We start from the raw sequence: 18,950 nt of genomic DNA, 5'->3' as shown, positions 1-18,950 counted from the left end.
TGCTCTGGAGAACTCAGGCAGTCCTGTCAGCTTCCTGAAGTCCTAACCAGCATCACCTCCAGCATCAGCCAGTCCCCTCGCCCAACATGCTGCAGCAAGAGCCTCATCACAGCCACAAAGGCCAGGGACAGTGCTGCCCATGGCAAGTGTCCCGAAGTCAACGGCAAATCCACGGACCAGAGCCTGGACAGTAGGACGCAGGCGCACACACGCCTCCTAAGCCACCTTCTGCCCATGCACATTGTGGAAGAACCACTGTAGGTACCTGCGGAGTGCAAAGATGGACCTCACTCTCCGCCATCAGAACCTCCTCCTCCCTCTCTGCCCACACCCTCTCCCCCTTCACCCCCTCCCCTCTCTCTGCCCACACTCCCCCTTAACCCCTCTCCCCTCTCTGCCCACACTCCCCCTTCACCCCTCTCCCCTCTCTCTGCCCACACTCCCCCTTCACCCCTCTCCTCCCTCTCTCTGCCCACACTCCCCCTTCACCCTTCTCCCCTCTCTGCCCACACTCCCCCTTCACCCCTCTCCCCTCTCTGCCCACACTCCCCCTTCACCCCTCTCCCCTCTCTGCCCACACTCCCCCTTCACCCCTCTCCTCCCTCTCTCTGCCCACACTCCCCCTTCACCCCTCTCCCCTCTCTCTGCCCACACTCCCCCTTCACCCCTCTCCCCTCTCTGCCCACACTCCCCCTTCACCCTTCTCCCCTCTCTGCCCATACTCCCCCTTCACCCCTCTCCTCCCTCTCTCTGCCCACACTCCCCCTTCACCCCCTCCCCTCTCTCTGCCCACACTCCCCCTTAACCCCTCTCCCCTCTCTCTGCCCACACTCCCCCTTAACTCCTCTCCCCTCTCTGCCCACACTCCCCCTTCACCCCTCTCCTCCCTCTCTCTGCCCACACTCCCCCTTCACCCCTCTCCCCTCTCTCTGCCCACACTCTCTCCCCCTTCACCCCTCTCCCCTCTCTGCCCACACTCCCCCTTCACCCCTCTCCTCCCTCTCTCTGCCCACACTCCCCCTTCACCCCTCTCCCCTCTCTCTGCCCACACTCCCCCTTCACCCCTCTCCCCTCTCTCTGCCCACACTCCCCCTTCACCCCCTCCCCTCTCTCTGCCCACACTCCCCCTTAACCCCTCTCCCCTCTCTCTGCCCACACTCCCCCTTCACCCCTCTCCTCCCTCTCTCTGCCCACACTCCCCCTTCACCCCCTCCCCTCTCTCTGCCCACACTCCCCCTTAACCCCTCTCCCCTCTCTGCCCACACTCCCCCTTCACCCCTCTCCTCCCTCTCTCTGCCCACACTCCCCCTTCACCCCTCTCCCCTCTCTCTGCCCACACTCTCTCCCCCTTCACCCCTCTCCCCTCTCTGCCCACACTCCCCCTTCACCCCCTCCCCTCTCTCTGCCCACACTCTCTCCCCCTTCACCCCTCTCCCCTCTCTGCCCACACTCCCCCTTCACCCCTCCCCTCTCTCTGCCCACACTCTCTCCCCCTTCACCCCCTCCCCCCTCTCTGCCCACACTCTCTCCCCCTTCACCCCTCTCCCCTCTCTGCCCACACTCTCCCCCTTCACCCCCTCCCCTCTCTCTGCCCCCACTCTCTCCCCCTTCACCCTCTCCCCTCTCTCTGCCCCCACTCTCTCCCCCTTCACCCCCTCCCCTCTCTGCCCACACTCCCCCTTCACCCCTCTCCTCCCTCTCTCTGCCCACACTCCCCCTTCACCCCTCCCCTCTCTCTGCCCACACTCTCTCCCCCTTCACCCCTCTCCTCCCTCTCTCTGCCCACACTCCTTCACCCCCTCCCCTCTCTCTGCCCACACTCTCCCCCTTCACCCCCTCCCCTCTCTCTGCCCCCACTCTCTCCCCCTTCACCCTCTCCCCTCTCTGCCCACACTCCCCCTTCACCCCTCTCCTCCCTCTCTCTGCCCATACTCTCTCCCCCTTCACCCTCTCCCCTCTCTCTGCCCCCACTCTCTCCCCCTTCACCCCCTCCCCTCTCTGCCCACACTCCCCCTTCACCCCTCTCCTCCCTCTCTCTGCCCACACTCCCCCTTCACCCCTCCCCTCTCTCTGCCCACACTCTCTCCCCCTTCACCCCTCTCCTCCCTCTCTCTGCCCACACTCCTTCACCCCCTCCCCTCTCTCTGCCCACACTCTCCCCCTTCACCCCCTCCCCTCTCTCTGCCCCCACTCTCTCCCCCTTCACCCTCTCCCCTCTCTGCCCACACTCCCCCTTCACCCCTCTCCTCCCTCTCTCTGCCCACACTCTCTCCCCCTTCACCCCTCTCCCCTCTCTGCCCACACTCCCCCTTCACCCCTCTCCTCCCTCTCTCTGCCCACACTCCCCCTTCACCCCTCCCCTCTCTCTGCCCACACTCTCTCCCCCTTCACCCCTCTCCTCCCTCTCTCTGCCCACACTCCTTCACCCCCTCCCCTCTCTCTGCCCACACTCTCTCCCCCTTCACCCCTCTCCCCCTCACCCTCTCTCCACCCACATTTGTTCCTCTCCTTCCCTTTCTCCCTCTTCTCCCCCTTTCTCTCTCTTTGTTGCTCCCTTTCTTCCTCCCTGTCTCCCCTCTTGGTCTCTCTCCCTCCTTCCCTGTCTCTCCTCTCTCCATGAACCCTCTCCTTTTCCTCTTTTTCTCTCTCTCCCTTTCTCTGCTTCTTCTCTCCTCTTTTCTCCCTCTCCTCTTCCCCACCCAACCTGTAGCTATCCCCAGGAGAAGCCCCAGCAGTGCTGGCCCCACTGCTGCCCAATCTGTAACCAGCTGCATCTCCACCTTGCAGGACTGACACAGGGTCCCGGGAGACCAGTGTGACTTGGACTGGGAGGGCCCAGCCACAAGCTGTGTGGGAGCCATGGCCAGCAGGCAGGACTGGGCCTGACCCCCAGGGGCCCTGGGATTCTGATTTCTCCTGCCCCTATAACAGACAACAGACAACAGTGACTGGCCAGGCTGGCTTGGCTTGGAGTTCTGCGGTGTTTGCCCTGAGAGAGGACTCTGCCACGGCTCCAGCCCTCAGCAGCAGCCCTGATCCAGGCCTGGGAAGATTGGAGACAGTGGGGATGGCCATAGTGACTTGCCACACATGGGACCCAAGGCATTAAAGGGAATGAGGCCTACAGCTGCAAGCGCTTAGCCAGGGCAGGCCAGCCAGGCAGGGCATCTGCCACACACCCCAGCAGCTCCACAGCCAGTGCCTGCTGCCTCTCAGACACAGAACTCAGAGCCTGCTCTTTGCTGACACACGGCCCAGCCCACAGACTGCACCTGAGCACATGGCCCAGCCCACACCTGAGCACATGGAACACCACTGCACCTGAGCACACCCGTGTGCACCCAAACATTTCCTCCCTAAAACTTGCCAGGGAAAGGGGCCTGGCAACAGTAGAATGATCTAGAAAGGCTCTGCTGGGCTCAGCCTGGGAGCAGAGCAGGTAAAGGCATCGGCAGCCACACCAGCAGCCTGTCTCAGCTGCTGTACTTCCAAACCGGCCTCTGCTAATGGCTGGGAGGGCAAAAGTGCTCGGGCTCTGGAACCTGCATGGGAGCGCAGGAACAAGCGCCTGGCTCTGCCCCGGTCCAACTCTGGCCATGGTGATCACTTGGGCAGTAAACAAGCAGATGGAAGATCTCTCCTCTCTGTCTGGCTCTGATTCTCATTCTTTCTTTGTGATGTTGCCTTTCATATAAATTCTTAAATCTTTTCATTTAAAATGGTAGTATATGTAAAGTCAGGGTTTCGTCATGGCCCCAAATGTCCACAAAATAAACACTCAAACATTAAAATGCAAGCAAATGCTCATATATATAAACACACATAAACATACACACAGGCCTGCGACATACATCTGCACACACATAAGCACATACATGTGTACATGTAGGTGTGACACATGAACACTGTGTGTAACACACAGGCAACTTGTATGTGGCCTACACCTGCAGGCAAGATGAATGCTTGAAGACATGCGTGACAGAATACGCATCAAATGGGGCCCAACTGCCACCACACCTTCTGCTGAGAGCCATTCACCCCGCCTGGACTTGCCTTGCAGGTCATGAACACTGGGGGCCCAGCCCATCACTTTGAGGCCATGCCCACCGGGGGGCCCAAATCATCACCCTGAGGACAAAAATGAAACCAATGGAGTGCTTCCTAGAGCAGCTCTGGACAAGTCCCTTGAGCCACAGCCATTCAGGCAAAAACAGGACACATGTCTGGCCTGGTTTAGTCCCAGCCAAGACCTGTGCCGCTCAGGCTGGCTCACGCAGCTGGGGATGCACTTGCAGAATGATGGAGACAGTCCATGCTGCAGGGAACGTGAGAAGGGACCACTTCTAGGAATCGATGCTTGGAGCAGCTTTGCACACAAGGACAGAGTGTGGGAGCGTCTCCATGAAGGAAGGCAGACTTCTGCATGGGATGAGTCCTGGGAGCACAGTGCAGTCTGGGTTCGCCCACAAGTCCCAGTGTCCTCCCTGTGGGGAGAGCACCATGGTGAGACTAAGCCTGCACAGATCTAGAGGGTACAGGGAGAGGCCCCGCGGGGCTGCCCAACCACCTTTGCCCTTGTATGGCAGGGGACAGCCCCTGCCCTCCATCCCATGCTCTGGGCTGCGCTGGTGAGTCCATGTGGCTCTGACAACAGAACTGGATCTTCAGTCACCAGTGGTGAGCAGAGGCCTTTTAAGCACAGTTCTCCACCACAGCAAACAAGACTCCTATTACCAAACACAATGCGGATGAATCCTAGAGGAGGCGGCACACAATACGCAGGCCCACATGTTGTCTACAAGCACAGCCCAGGGCTGAGTTATTGCAGCTACAAGGCCCCAATGCCTGGGACCCCACAGAGCCCCGTACCACAGCTCTGGAAGCCCACTGCAAAATTGGGGGAGATACGCCCTATGCCCAGCCTGGGAGATCAAGAATTGTGATGGGCAGTGAGGTGCAAAATCGGTGCAGGCTGGGGAACCACCAGGCACTTGTGGAAAGAGCCGGGGAGCCTAAGAGCAGCGCAGCATGTTCTCGGCCCGCAGTGGGGCAGCAACAGGAAATAACAGAGGGCTGGGCCACTGCAGGGCTACACCTGGGAAGAGCTGCCTCTCCCACTTGACCCAAGTGGGGACACTCAAGAGACACAGGCCGGACATGGCTTCCAGGAGGCCAAGATGTCCTCATAGGCTGCAGACCCCACCCCAGCAGAAAGAAGGGGTCACAGGCACAGGAATGCAGACGCGGCACCTCTGCCCCCACAGTGACCATGCATGGTTCACAAGCCCACCCAGCCCCTGCCAGATGGACAGAACACCTCAGGCACAGGCCCGCCTGACCCAGCACCTGCTCCCCTGCGTGCCACCCACAGACCAGCAGGCGGCTCCAAGGCGAGAAACTGCAGTGCTGTGAGCAACAGCGCATGTCGTGGGACACAGAGTGGGCACACGGGGCAGCACCCACGGGAACCTCACGGAGCTGTGGCTTGTCAGTAAAGGCCCCCGTGGGAACAGGGCTGGTACACGTGGGACAGGACCCACAGACAGATCACGAGACAGCCCTTGATTGGCGCCCCAGATGTGTAGGGTGGAGTGGGCATGGGACAAGGCCTGGGCGCTCCCCACAGTGGCAGGAGGCAGCGGCGGGACAGTCTCCAAAAGCCAGGATGCAGTCGTGAAAGACGTGATGGACGTGTACTGGGCCACTGGAGGAGCTGCGCAGACAGCAGTAGAAAACCCTTGAGTTTCCAACATGAAGGACACAATGCAGAGCAGGAGGCTCAGAGGTGACACGGGGCAGAGTGAGAAGAGTCCACGTGTGGCACGGCACAGCACTGCAGATCAAAGATCTAGAAGGAGGAAATCGAGGAAGCGAGGAAACGGAACAGCCCTCAGTTACACACAAGGACACAGGCACAGGAAGCGTCTGAAGAACCGGGCCTGGAGCACCAGGAAATGCCACGTGGAAGAGCTTCCTTCAGAACAACTCAGACGTATAAGCAGAATAAAATATTTCTCAAAGAGAGAGGGATGTGAAGTGTGCATCACAAAAACACCTACACAATGAGGAAAGGTTAACAGTGAGCCAGCAAACAGGAGCAACCCAGGGCAGGCAAAGCAGGAGAAAGACAGCCAACAGTGCAGGTTCATCCACAGTGAACACAGCTCAGTACTGTCTGTGAGGTTACACAGAGATAGAAACGGACATGCTTAGCTAACACACACAGTTCTCACAGAAACTGCATGTACTGACTTAACATACACAGTCCACAGGAGTGACTGGGACCTCCTACACACACACATACACACACACACACAGTCCTCACGGAAACTGCATGTACTGACTTAACATACACAGTCCACAGGAGTGACTGGGACTTCCTACACACACACACTGACACACACAGTCCTCACAGAAACTGCACATACTGACTTAACACACACAGTCCATAGGAGCTACAGGGACTTCCTACACACACACACACACACACACACACACACACACACACAGAGTTCTCACAGGAACTACAGGGACCTCCTACACACACACACACACACACACACACACACACAGAGTCCTCACAGGAACTACAGGGACTTCCTATACACACACACACACACAGAGTCCTCACAGGAACTACAGGGACCTCCTACACACACACACACACAGAGTCCTCACAGGAACTACAGCGACTTCCTATACACACACACACAGTCCTCACAGGAACTACAGGGACCTCCTACACACACACACACACACACACACACACACAGAGTTCTCACAGGAACTACAGGGACCTCCTACACACACACACACACACACAGAGTCCTCACAGGAACTACAGGGACTTCCTACACACACACACACACACACACAGAGTCCTCACAGGAACTACAGGGACTTCCTACACACACACACACACACACATACGGTCCTTGTAGAGACACAGGAACTACAGGGACCTCCTACACACACAGTCCACACAGGAGTTCATATTCTCCAAAAGTCAAAGAAAATGCACAGGAATGTGATGGGACAAAGTAGCAGAAGCCCAGGAGGTGGGGTTGGGGACAGGATCTCAAGCAAGCCTAGGTCGGGGCTGAGTTGGTCCATGGGCAGCTGCACACCACGGGCTCCCCTCACTGCTCCCTCACAAGTGGCAATACAGGAGCCAGGTGCCAAGCTGTGGCTCTGGCAAGAACAGGTATCGGGCTGACAGGACCAAAGCAAATACTCCAGGGAAACAGGAGAGAAATAAACCTGCCAAGTCACCTGGGAGAAAAGGTGGGAGGGGGTCAGGGGGAGCAGACACTACCCAGGAACATGGCAGAGATGATCCCTCAGAAAGTGGAGGTGAGCCTGCTGGTCCCACCACTGTGTGAGAGCAGACAGAAGGCAGAAGCCTGATGCCAGCAACACCTCTGCCCCAGGCCCTGCCCCACAACTTCCCCAAGAGCCTCAGGACCCAGGCCAGGACCCCCCTCTCAGGGCCCCCATGTCTGGTCCTCCCTCAAGCCTCCAGGATCTGCAGTGTCCAGCTGGGGGCACCACCTGCGCAGCCAGGGACCAGGAAGAGGGGCAGGGACTGAGGGCAGATCTGGGCCCCTGTTACAAGGGCCTGTAAGATGGGACACAGGCCAGCTTGGGCGGCCCCAGGGAGCAGTGGCTAACAGCAATACTGGAAAGAAGTCATCTCTTCTCAAACGCTGCCAAATACCAGCTGCTCCACATGGAAGCTGTGTGGGCTCCTGAGCCCACGGGGTCCTGCCCTGGAGACAGGCTCCAGACGACTCGGTCACACCCAGGACCCACACTTATCCCTGCGGAAAACCGTTTCTTCCGCGGGAAGGGAAACCTTCCTTGTCTGCGGGGCCATGGACGCACTGCAGCCAAGAATAGATCAGTGACAGGAAGGTGCTAGGCCTCCACCCCCACCACACCAAGGCTGCAGGTCCTGAGAGGGGACCCCATCCCTTCAACTCCAAAGAGATGGTGCTTGGCTGCCACAGACCATGTCACCCACCCCCAAAGCTCCATGGGGCTGACAAAGAAGCCTCTTCCCCTACGATGTGTCCCTCACGCACACCGGACACAGCAAGCTGGCCTCTGAGAGGCCTCTGAAATCTCCACACGTGAGCAGCACGGTGCCTCTCAGGACAAAATGGACTGAGACCTCTGGGCCCACACCGGTTCCCCAACACCTATCAGGGACACCCTAAGGCAAGGACAAGACCACGAGAGCTCGGAGAAGCATTAGACCAGAGACCCGCAAAACCGCCAGAACAAAGGCTGAGACCTGGGGCCTGGACACCTCCAGGGCCTGCACCTGCTGTACAGCCCCAGTGCTGAGAAGTCAGACTTCAAGACGCAGCATCTACTGCGCTCCTCACAGACACACAGGACGCCATGGGGTTTCCCATGTCCCTGGGCCAGGCTGTGTCTGCTGTGAGCTGCTCCATAGGCCGTGGGTTCCCTAGGGACCCTACTCCCTGGACCTTTCTCCCTAGGTTTCCTTTCTCCCTGGGGGCCTCTTCCCCTAGGACCCTTCTCCCTGGGGCCCTCTTGCCCTGGAGTCCTCTCGCCCTGGGGCCCTCTTGCCCTGGGGCCCTCTCCCCCTGGGGCCCTCTCGCCCTGGGACCCTCTCATCCTGGGGCCCTCTCGCCCTGGAGCCCTATCCCCCTGGGGCCCTCTCACCCTGGGGCTCTCTCCCTGTGCCTGAAGCTTTCTGGCAGTTTACATGCTGTTGTCTTCACATGAATCCTTCATTTTTTTTTTTTAAGATTTATTTATTTTTATTGGAAAGTCAAATACAGAGAGCAGGAGAGACAGCGAGGAATATCTTCTGTCTGCTGATGTATCCCTCAAGTGGCCGTAACAGCCAGAGCTGAGATAATCTGGAGTCAGGAGCTTCTTCCAGGTCTCCCACGTGGGTGCTAGGTCCCAAGGCTTTGGGTTGTCCTCGACTGCTTTCCCAGGCCACAAGCAGGGAGCTGGATGGGAAGTGGGGTCACAGGACCATCCCTGGCACCTATAACCAATCCCAGCTTGTGCAAGGTGAGGACTTCAGGTGCTAGGCTACTATGCAGGGCCTCATGTTTCATTTTTAAGATGTATTTATATGCATACCAAAGCACCTACCAAGAAGCTAAGTCACAGCCCACAGAGCAGCTCCATCCTGAGATGCATGAAGTCCATGAGGCCACATCACAGCCCACAGCACAGTTCCACCCCGAGAGAGACATACAGCATCCCTGCGACATCACAGCTCACACCTTAAGAGAGGCACTGAGTCCATGTGACCATGTCACAGCCCACAGTGTGACTCCATCCTGAGAGAGGCACACAGCATCCCCATGACCATGTCATAGTCCACATCCTGAGAGAGGCATGGAGTCCGTGTGGCTGTGTCACAGCCCACAGAGTGGCTCCATCCTGACAGAGGCACACAACATCCCTGTGGCCGTGTCACAGCCCACAGGGTGGCTCCATCCTGAGAAACACAGCATCCCTGTGGCCATGTCACAGCCCACATCATGACTCCACCCTGAGACACATGGCACCCCCGTGGCCAGGATGAAGACAACAAGGGAATACAGGATGGCTAAGTCTTGACACTCTCCAATCCACACATCCATCACACTCACTCCTGCAATGCCGGAAGTGGGCCGTCATCTCCAGTCTTTAGCGACAACAGTACTGACCATCCCCAAGGTCAGGCACAAGATGAGGAAGGTAGACAGACCTGTATGAGGACACATGTGGGGTACCAAGCGCAGGGCAGGGAGGGCAGGCAGCCTGTTGTGGACACTATGCCACACTTAGTGGAGACATGAGGCCCTTGCTGCCTTCCTTGGAGCACGCAGGAGTAGGACACACTGCACCACATCCAGCAGGGTTCCCATGGTCACCCCAGGGCGCTAGAAAATGAGCCTGTCCCTCTATGACCGATGGAAGACCCAAGGGACCTGACATACTGGGGAGGGCTGCAGGGAAGGGCCAAACACATGCAGTCAGGGACAGCACTGTCCTGTCACAGTTGTGAGAGCAGCTGAGGTCACAAACAGTGATCAAGACATAGCCACCTGCGGCTCACTGTCCCACACCCAGAGCACACAGCCACCTGCAGCTAACTGTCCCACACCACACCCTGAGCACACAGCCACCTGCAGCTAACTGTCCCACACCACACCCAGAGCACACAGCCACCTGCGGCTCACTGTCCCACACCACACCCGGAGCACACAGCCACCTGCAGCTAACTGTCCCACACCACACCCAGAGCACACAGCCACCTGCGGCTCACTGTCCCACACCCAGAGCACACAGCCACCTGCAGCTAACTGTCCCACACCACACCCGGAGCACACAGCCACCTGCGGCTCACTGTCCCACACCCAGAGCACACAGTCACCTGCAGCTACCTGTCCCACACCACACCCTGAGCACACAGCCACCTGCGGCTCACTGTCCCACACCACACCCAGAGCACACAGCCACCTGCGGCTCACTGTCCCACACCCAGAGCACACAGCCACCTGCGGCTCACTGTCCCACACCACACCCAGAGCACACAGCCATGTGCGGCTCACTGTCCCACACCACACCCTGAGCACACAGCCACCTGTGGCTCACTGTCCCACACCACACCCAGAGCACACAGCCACCTGCAGCTCACTGTCCCACCCAGAGCACAGAGCCACCTGCAGCTCGCTGTCCCACACCCAGAGCACACAGCCACCTGCAGCTCACTGTCCCACACCAAGAGCACACAGCCACCTGCAGCTCACTGTCCCACACCAAGAGCACACAGCAGCTCACTGTCATACACCACACCCAGAGCACAGAGCCACCTGCAGCTCACTGTCCCACACCCAGAGCACACAGCAGATCACTGTTCCACACCACACCCAGAGCACACAGCAGATCACTGTCCCACACCACATCCAGAGCACACAGCCACCTGCAGCTCACTGTCCCACACCACACCCAAAGTACAAAGGTCAGCATGGGCCAAGGCTGCAGAGCACATCAGGCACGGGGCAGGCCGCGCACAGCCGGTGCATGACCTTGGCCTGGCCATGAACAATTTGCACCCTGCCTGCAAGAGCAGAGCCCACATCCTTGTGCAGCAGGTGACTGTGCTCAGAGCCACCCTTCAGGAGCAAGGGACACAGCCAACATGTGTCACACCACAAATCCCATCACTTGAGAGAAAGCCTACTTTCCCTAAAAGTTCATCAGCCACACTCCTTTGTCCAAAAGAAACAAGCTGGGCTAGCGCAGGGACCAGGGTGAAGCACCGGGCTCCTGGCCCAGCCGCAGCTATTGAGGAAGAGCAGTCAGAAGCAACTTCCCTCCTCCTCACTTTCCCCTTCCCCCATTTTTACTTTTATATAAATAAAGCCTTAAAGAAAGGTTGACTCGAGCCCAGCATGGTGGCCTAGCAGCTAAAGTCCTCGCCTTGAATGCACCAGGATCCCATATGGGCACCAGTTCTAATACCAGGGACCCCAATTCCCATCCAGCTCCCTGCTTGTGGCCTGGGAAAGCAGTCGAGGATGGCCCAAGGCCTTGGGACCCAGCACCCACATGGGAGACCCAGAAGAGCTCTTGACTCCTGCCTTTGGATTGGGTCGACTCCAGCCATTGCGGCCGCTTGGGGAGTGAACCACTGGAAGGAAGATCTTCTGTGTCTTCTCCTCTCTGTATAGCTGCCTTTCCAATAAAAATCAACAGATCTTTTTTTAAAGATTTATTTTTATTACAGTCAGCTATATAAAGAGGAGGAGAGATAGAGAGGAATATCTTCCATCCAATGATTCACTCCCCAAGTGAGCACAATGGTCAGTGCTGTCCGATCTGGAGCCAGGAGCCAGGAACTTCCTCCAGGTCTCCCACACGGGTGCAGGATCCCAAAGCATTGGGCCGTCCTCGACTGCTTTCCCAGGTCACAAGCAGGGAGCTGGATGGGAAGTGGAGGCCCCGGTATTAGATCCGGCACCCATATAGGATTCCAGCACGTTCAAGGTGAGGACTTTAGTCACTAGGCCACGCCGCTGGGCCCCCAAAATAAATAAATCTTAAAAAAAAAAAAAAAACACCTAACTCCTGTGAGACTGGCCTACATTCAGAATTCGAAAAACAACACATGCTGGCATGGATGTGGGGAGAAAGGTACCCTCCTTCACTGCTGGTGGGAGTGTAGGCTAGTACAATCATTGTGGAAATCCATATGGAGAGTGCTTGGGAAATTGCAAATAAACCTGCCATATGACCCAGCAATCCCACTCTTAGGAATATACCCAACAGAAGTAAAATCTGCATATGAGAAGGGAATCTGTAATCCTATATTTACAGCTGCACTATCCACAATAACAATGACATGGAAACAAACCAGATGTGCGTCTAAGGAAGAATGGTTAAAAAAACTGTGGTACATCTACTCAATGGAATATTATTCAGCTGTCAAGAAGAATGATATTATTCTATTTAAAACCAGGTGGTCCCAACTAGAAATCATTATGCTCAGCGAAATGAGTCAATCACAAAAGAATAAATACCATATATTCTCTCTCATATAAGGAAGCCAACATGGAAAGGGTAACTCCAATAGTCCATTGAGCGTCTGTTGGCTGTTTTGGCTGTGTCTCAGATGTTTTGATGTTTTTATGTCGGTTTATTTGCTTCCAAATAATTTCTTTTCTCTAGTGGAGTTCATCAAGTGCCCATGGAGTATGCGATGACAACATAGTTCCTAAGAGACTTCTGTGTTTCCTTTTGTTTAAGCATGTGCTGCCTACTCAGTGGCACATTACTTAATCAAGGTGCTACAATTTGTTGTTGACATTGTTGCTGTTGTTATTCATGCTGTGACTGATGTGGCTGTTATGAAATGATGTCAATCTGAAAAACAGTTAAAAAAATGTTCTAGATATGAGAAAAAAATGTCTTTGGTATTTTGAGATTGCAATAAGCTTGTAAATTGCTTTCAGTACGATGGGTATTTTGATGATATTAATACTTTCAATATATAGGAATTTGATTTTAACAGATAATTTTGTACTATGAATGTTTACTGTTAGTACCAGGTGTGAAATATGGCTTTTTGTTATTGTTATACTTTTGTTTTCAAAGATTAATTTTTCTGGCCGAAAGTCTTGATTATTTTAGAGGTAATCTGTGACTACTTTGCCGTGTGTGTTTTTCCTTTCTTCCTGCGTGTTCCATGAGGAAGATATTCTGACTTTGTAGATGAAACATGCTTATGCTTTATTGTACAAGAAGTCTTATGTTTTTAAAGCAAATAAAGGTGTTTTTTAAAACAAAAAAACAAAAAAACAAAAAAACAAGAAAGGTTGACTCTTCCCCAGACTTTGAGCACAGCACAGCCAGTGCCAATCAGGAGTCTCTGTGTGGACAGAGCCCACTGTGGGACAGATCAGCAGGAGGCAGGGATGGAGGGAAGGGCCTCTCAGTGACTGGGGCAGCTTCAGACGGCCACAGTGGCCCTAGAAACCAGCAAATCCAGGCAGGGTCAGGGACCACAAACGCCCCCAAGTCCCCTGTCCAGCAGACAGACTGGGACAAGTCAAAAAGAGACAAAAACCATCCATGTCCAGAGGAACTCAGGCCTAGAAACTGGGCCCCACGGAGTCAGCTCCACTAAACCCCCCTCCCGCCTTTCCTCTGCTACTCTGCTACCCCACCGTGCCCAGCTCTCAGCAGTCACGCCCCAGCCATGGGAGAGACACAACCACAGGGCTGTGAACATGCGGGGCAGGGTCAAACCCACCAGTGTGTGGGGACACAGCACTCCGCCTCCCGGGCTTATAGGCACTGGCCCACCCAACCATTCCCTGGGCAAGCCAGGAGCCCACATGTGCCTTAGCAGCCTGGCCCAAGACACACATCCACCCAGAGGATGGGGCCAACTGTGCCTGTACTCAGGGAGGCGGGCTCCTCCTCCCCCAAGTACCTGGTCCTTCTGGCCCCCATAATCCAACCTGACAGTTTCCTGAGGCCCAGCTGTCTGGAGGCCACCAAGAAGGCTTAGGGCAGCAATGGCCACATAGGAACAGACAGGTACCCCACAGGAGGAGGCCCAAGACACTGCCAGAGGTGGGAAGGAAGCATCGAGGATGAACAGGGCCGAACCCTGGGGCAGCCCAGCTCACCTGGCAGCAGGCTCAGCACTTGAGCTCAGTGGTCCACCTCTCCCAACATCCCCTGCCCTCTGGCCCAAGACACATTCAGGCCTGAACACACACAGAACCTGCCTTGGGTCTGGGTCACAATGCTCCATGCAGCACCCAGCAGGCACTAAGGGTCATCACCCACGTCTCCAAAACCGAGCAAGCACTGGGCACAGGCTCGGAGCCCCAAATCCAGCTCAGGAGGAAGTACCTGCACAGCCATCACCAGGGCGCAGCACACAGGGAGGTGAAGCCGGGGTGGGAGGAGGATGAGCTGCCGGGCCCAGGCAGGAATCATTCATGCCTGGAGCAGCACCTGCCCAGCCTGGAGCTCCCCACATGCCAGTCAGCCAGAGGCCCTCAGGGCCCTGCTGAGCAGCTGGGGCAGGAGGGGGCACGAGGAACAGACACAGCTCTGCCAGAGGGCCGAGCAACTGGGCATCAGACTGGGCATCAGACTTGAAGGTCAGATTCTCCTGGGAGAACAAACTTCTCAGAGGTCAGAATGAGGCTTGTCAACAGGTGTGTGGCAGGGCAGTGCCCAGACACAGTGCTGACCACAGCAGGACATATCTTCAAGTAAGGGTCTACTGCCACTCCCAGGGCACCGGGACACACTGCTGGGAGCCCACAGGGGCTTACCACCTCCAGCCACACAGGTCCTACCTTGCTTTCCAAAGTCTGCAAGTCTGAGGCTGTGGACGTACTGTGTGCAAGGCAGTGAGGGGCATACATGAGTGTGCGAGTGGCTCGTGCACACATATAGGTGTGTGGGTGCAAACTCCAATGTGTACGTTGAGTGAGCAACTGTGTGTGTGCTCGGGTGTGCTCATACTGCATACCCAGGTTCCTCCAACAGAGAAGGACTCCCACACTCTCCCACGGGCGCAGAAAGAGAAACCCACTTACAGATGGCAGGAATGCAAACACAAATAGGGGGCGTCCTCCTCCCCTGGCCCACCGTCCCCTCCCCTGACCCACCGTTCCCCTCCCCTGACCCACCACCCCTCTCCCCTGACCCACCGTCCCCCTCCCCTGACCCACCGTCTCCCTCCCCTGACCCACCATCCCCCTGCCTCAGCCCACCACCGTCTCCCCTGAGCCCACCATCCCCCTCCCCTGTCCCACCATTCCTCTCCCTCAGCCCACCATCCCTCTCCCTCAGTCCACCATCCTCTCCCCTGACCCACCGTCCACTCCCCTGACCCACCATCCCCTCCCCTGACCCACCATCCCCCTCCCTCAGCTCACCATCCCCCTCCCCTGACCCACCATCCCCCTTCCCTGACCCACCATTCCCCTCCCCTGACCCACCATTCCTCTCCCTCAGCCCACCATCCCCCTCCCCTGAGCCCACCGCCCACTGCCACCTCCATCTGAGCCTGCCTGCACCTTGGCCTTGCCTGGTCCTCTCAAGGCCTACATCAGGCCCCAAGCATCCCCTCCTGCACACGGGTTAGTCTGCCTGGACCCTTGCAGGATGACCTCGGGTTTGTCAGCGGTACCCCTGTGGTATCCAGCGCCAGCTGTGAGGTATTTCCCACCCACCAATCCCCCCTAGTTGTGTCCACCCCTCAGGTCCAACACTCAGAAGGGCTGATGAGCCCTTGATAGTGCGGTAGGTAGCTGAAGAACAGGAAGTGATGGTGATGACAGATGTGACATCTCCCTCCCCACAGCACAGCCTGGGACCCCCTTGCAGGCTGCCCAGACGTCCACAGCTCTGTCTCCTGCTCCCAGGCTAAGCAGCCCTTTCCACATGGCAAGGGCCACAGGAGGACACAGGCAGCAAAGGTCATGCTGCCCACAATTGCTGCCCTGCCCCTGGCACTGTGCCCATCTCCCCCACTCAGTCACCACACATGGCCTGCAGGGGACCACGATGGGAAGAAGACATGGTTCTTTTTAGACACCTCTGCTAGGATGGGACAAACAGCCACACTCACAGTCACAGAGCCATACCCACCGTCACACAGCAACATAGCCACACTCACAGTCACACTCACACATAGCCACAAACACAGCCACACTCAGTCATACAGCAACACAGCCACACAGCCACAGCCACACTCATAGCCACACAGCCACAGCCACACTCACAGCCACACAGTCATACAGTCACACTCACAATTGCAGCTACATTCATAGCCTCACTCACAGCTACACAGTCACACTCACACAGCTACAGTCACAGCCACACTCAGTCACACAGCCATACTCACACACAGCCACACTCACACAATCACAGCCACACTCAGTCACACAGCTACAGCCACACTGTCATACCACCAGTCACACAGCCACAGCTACACACACTGTCACATCACAGGGCCACAGCCACAGAGTCACACATACAGCTAGTACACAACCACATGGCCGCTGAGACATAACTCTAGGAAGTGTAGGCTGTCAGCTCCCCTGGCCCACTAAGAGCTCCTGCTGCCCCGAAGGCCTACTCCCCAGAGGCCTTTTGCTGGGTCCCTCCCTGCCCAGGCCACCAGACCCTGATCCCTTGCTAACATACCTGCTCCTGCCCGTGCCGTAGAGCTGCTTGTACCAAAGGTTAGTGACACTTACTGTCAGGGGTAAAGGGCTCCCAAGGGGGCAGCACCACTATCTCTGACACTTCAATTTATAATCCTGCTTTGTGTCTCTCCATGCAAGTCCAATACGGAGCCTAATGGCCAATTCCAAGTGACAGCAAGTACATCCAAACTAGACTAGCCTGGGAGAGCAAGCTGTCTGCAGGCTGCCCTCGGGGCGGGAAGCCACCTTAGTGCCTGCATGAGGCACTGCAGCAGAGGGGCAGCCATGCCAGATGCCAGTTCAAGGCCACACTCCCCACTCCAGCACCTAGACTCTGCCCACGAACACAGGACACACGCTCAGCCAGGGGTGACCACACCCAGGCAGGGCCTGGCCTGCCGTGGCCACATCCATGCACCTCTTCCAGAGGGCCTCTGCATCTCAACTCACAAATCACTCTACAGCCACAGCCCACTCTTGTCTCCATGGCTGTGATCCCACGGGGCGCAGAAAGGGACAACCTGGAGAGAGTCATCCGTGAGCACTCGGCTGGCACCACACCCCTCCCTCCACCGAAACCTCGGATGCAAACAAAGTGATGCCAGCGGCCCACAGGAACACAGTCTATCCCACGGCAAAGCTGGAGCAAGCCCAGGTGGCTGTTGCTCCGGTTCAGGCTGTGACCCTCCAGAGTCCAGCTCACGGTGGACCTGGGTCAGGCCGTGACCCTCCAGAGTCCAGCTCACGGTGGACCTGGGTCAGGCCGTGACCTCCCACCAGCTCACTGTAGACCTGGGTCCTGCTGGGAAATGTCTAGGAGACTCAGACAGCCACACCCCATCAATGACCCTGACCTCCCACCCGCATCGTGGCTGCCATAGCTAAAGCCCATGAGCCTCTTTCCAGAACAGAGAGGTCTCTGATCATTTCGTCCTACAGGGACCTGGTCAAACCATCCCCACATCCTACTCACCCTTCGTGGGCTCCACAAAGCCTGAGGAGCCTAGGAGTTCGGGCCAGCATGTTGGTGGCACCACAGAGCCTAGCTCTCTGCACATGTGACACCCATGGTGCCAAGGGCATTTCTGGGCAGCAGCAGGCAGCACACAACACATACTGGGTTCAGGGCAGTTATCTGGAAACTTGGTGGGGTGTGGGTGCATGTGGCCGAAGGGTCTGTAGCACCCCCTGGGCTCTGAGGGCCGAGCCCCAGGCAGCAGGGCAAGCAGGCACGAGAGCCTCTGCTCTGCAGAAGCAGCTAGGCCCAAGCATGTAGGAAACACTGGCTGCGTGAGGAACCGTCCCTGTGTGTGTCACAGCACTAGAAGGTTCCCGGCCACATCCCACTGGTGGACAGCTTGAACACAACAGCAGCAGGAGGGCCAGCTCAGCCCAAGGCTGGGAGCTGCCCCAACAAGCAGCCTCCCCTCCCCAAGCCCACCAGAATAGCCAACACAGCTCACAGCTCAACCTCTCTGTTCCCAGAAGATACTGACACCCCACAGGAGGCAGTGCCCTGGCCACACCCTGCCCACTTTCCACCCACCGAGGGGCTTGCTTCCACGTGGGGAGGCGCAGAAGGGGCTGGTGGGATGAAGACGAAGCCACAGCAGGCGGTCTGTGGTGTCACCAGGCAGGATGGGAGCCAAGCACCAAGAGAGTCTGAGTCCCATTTTTGAGCCATAGCACACACACCTCTTGTGGAGGCTCTGCATCCAGGCAAAGAGGGGCTGGTGCTCCTGCCATGGCAGCTCTGCAAAGGGCCAGGCATGGCTGACAGGCTGCTCAGAGCCGTGCCGCACACCTCCGCACCCATGGAAACATTGCTCACAGAATTCCAAATAAACCAGTCCCACGGGGACAGCCCAAAAGTCAACACACCCCACAATGTGGCTGGTGAAGGGGTGGAGGTGGCTTTTCCCTCTCACAGCTGACACTGAGCATGGTCAGACTGGCACAGGCGCTCTTTCTGTTCTTTAGCCAGCCTGACAGGGTTGCTCTGGGGCCTGGAACAGGTGGGCCACACACCAGGACGGCACTGGACACACACCCCACCCCAGCGGGCCTGGACCCCGGCCTCTGCCAGGGCTGCAGTCAGCCATGTCCCAGCCCCATGTGAGCAGGAAAGCAGCAGACTGAGGCCACAGCTCCCACCCAGAGCAATGGTTTCAGGCTCTGGAGATGCACCACCCGTTACAGTGTAGACCTGTCCCACCAAGCCACTCATGGCCC

General features: G+C 57.1%; 1 protein-coding gene across 2 annotated transcripts in view; it reads right to left on the bottom strand.

The window, feature by feature from the left end:
• Window positions 1–18,950, bottom strand: part of INPP5A (inositol polyphosphate-5-phosphatase A) — a 122,295-nt gene that overhangs the window by 86,051 nt on the left and 17,294 nt on the right. The gene's annotated exons all lie outside the window — the stretch shown is intronic.

Source organism: Ochotona princeps, chromosome 13, assembly GCF_030435755.1.
Source record: "Ochotona princeps isolate mOchPri1 chromosome 13, mOchPri1.hap1, whole genome shotgun sequence".
NCBI lineage: Eukaryota > Metazoa > Chordata > Mammalia > Lagomorpha > Ochotonidae > Ochotona > Ochotona princeps.
The sequence above is the reverse complement of the archived record's forward strand: the minus strand, read 5'-3'. Positions and strand labels throughout refer to the sequence as shown.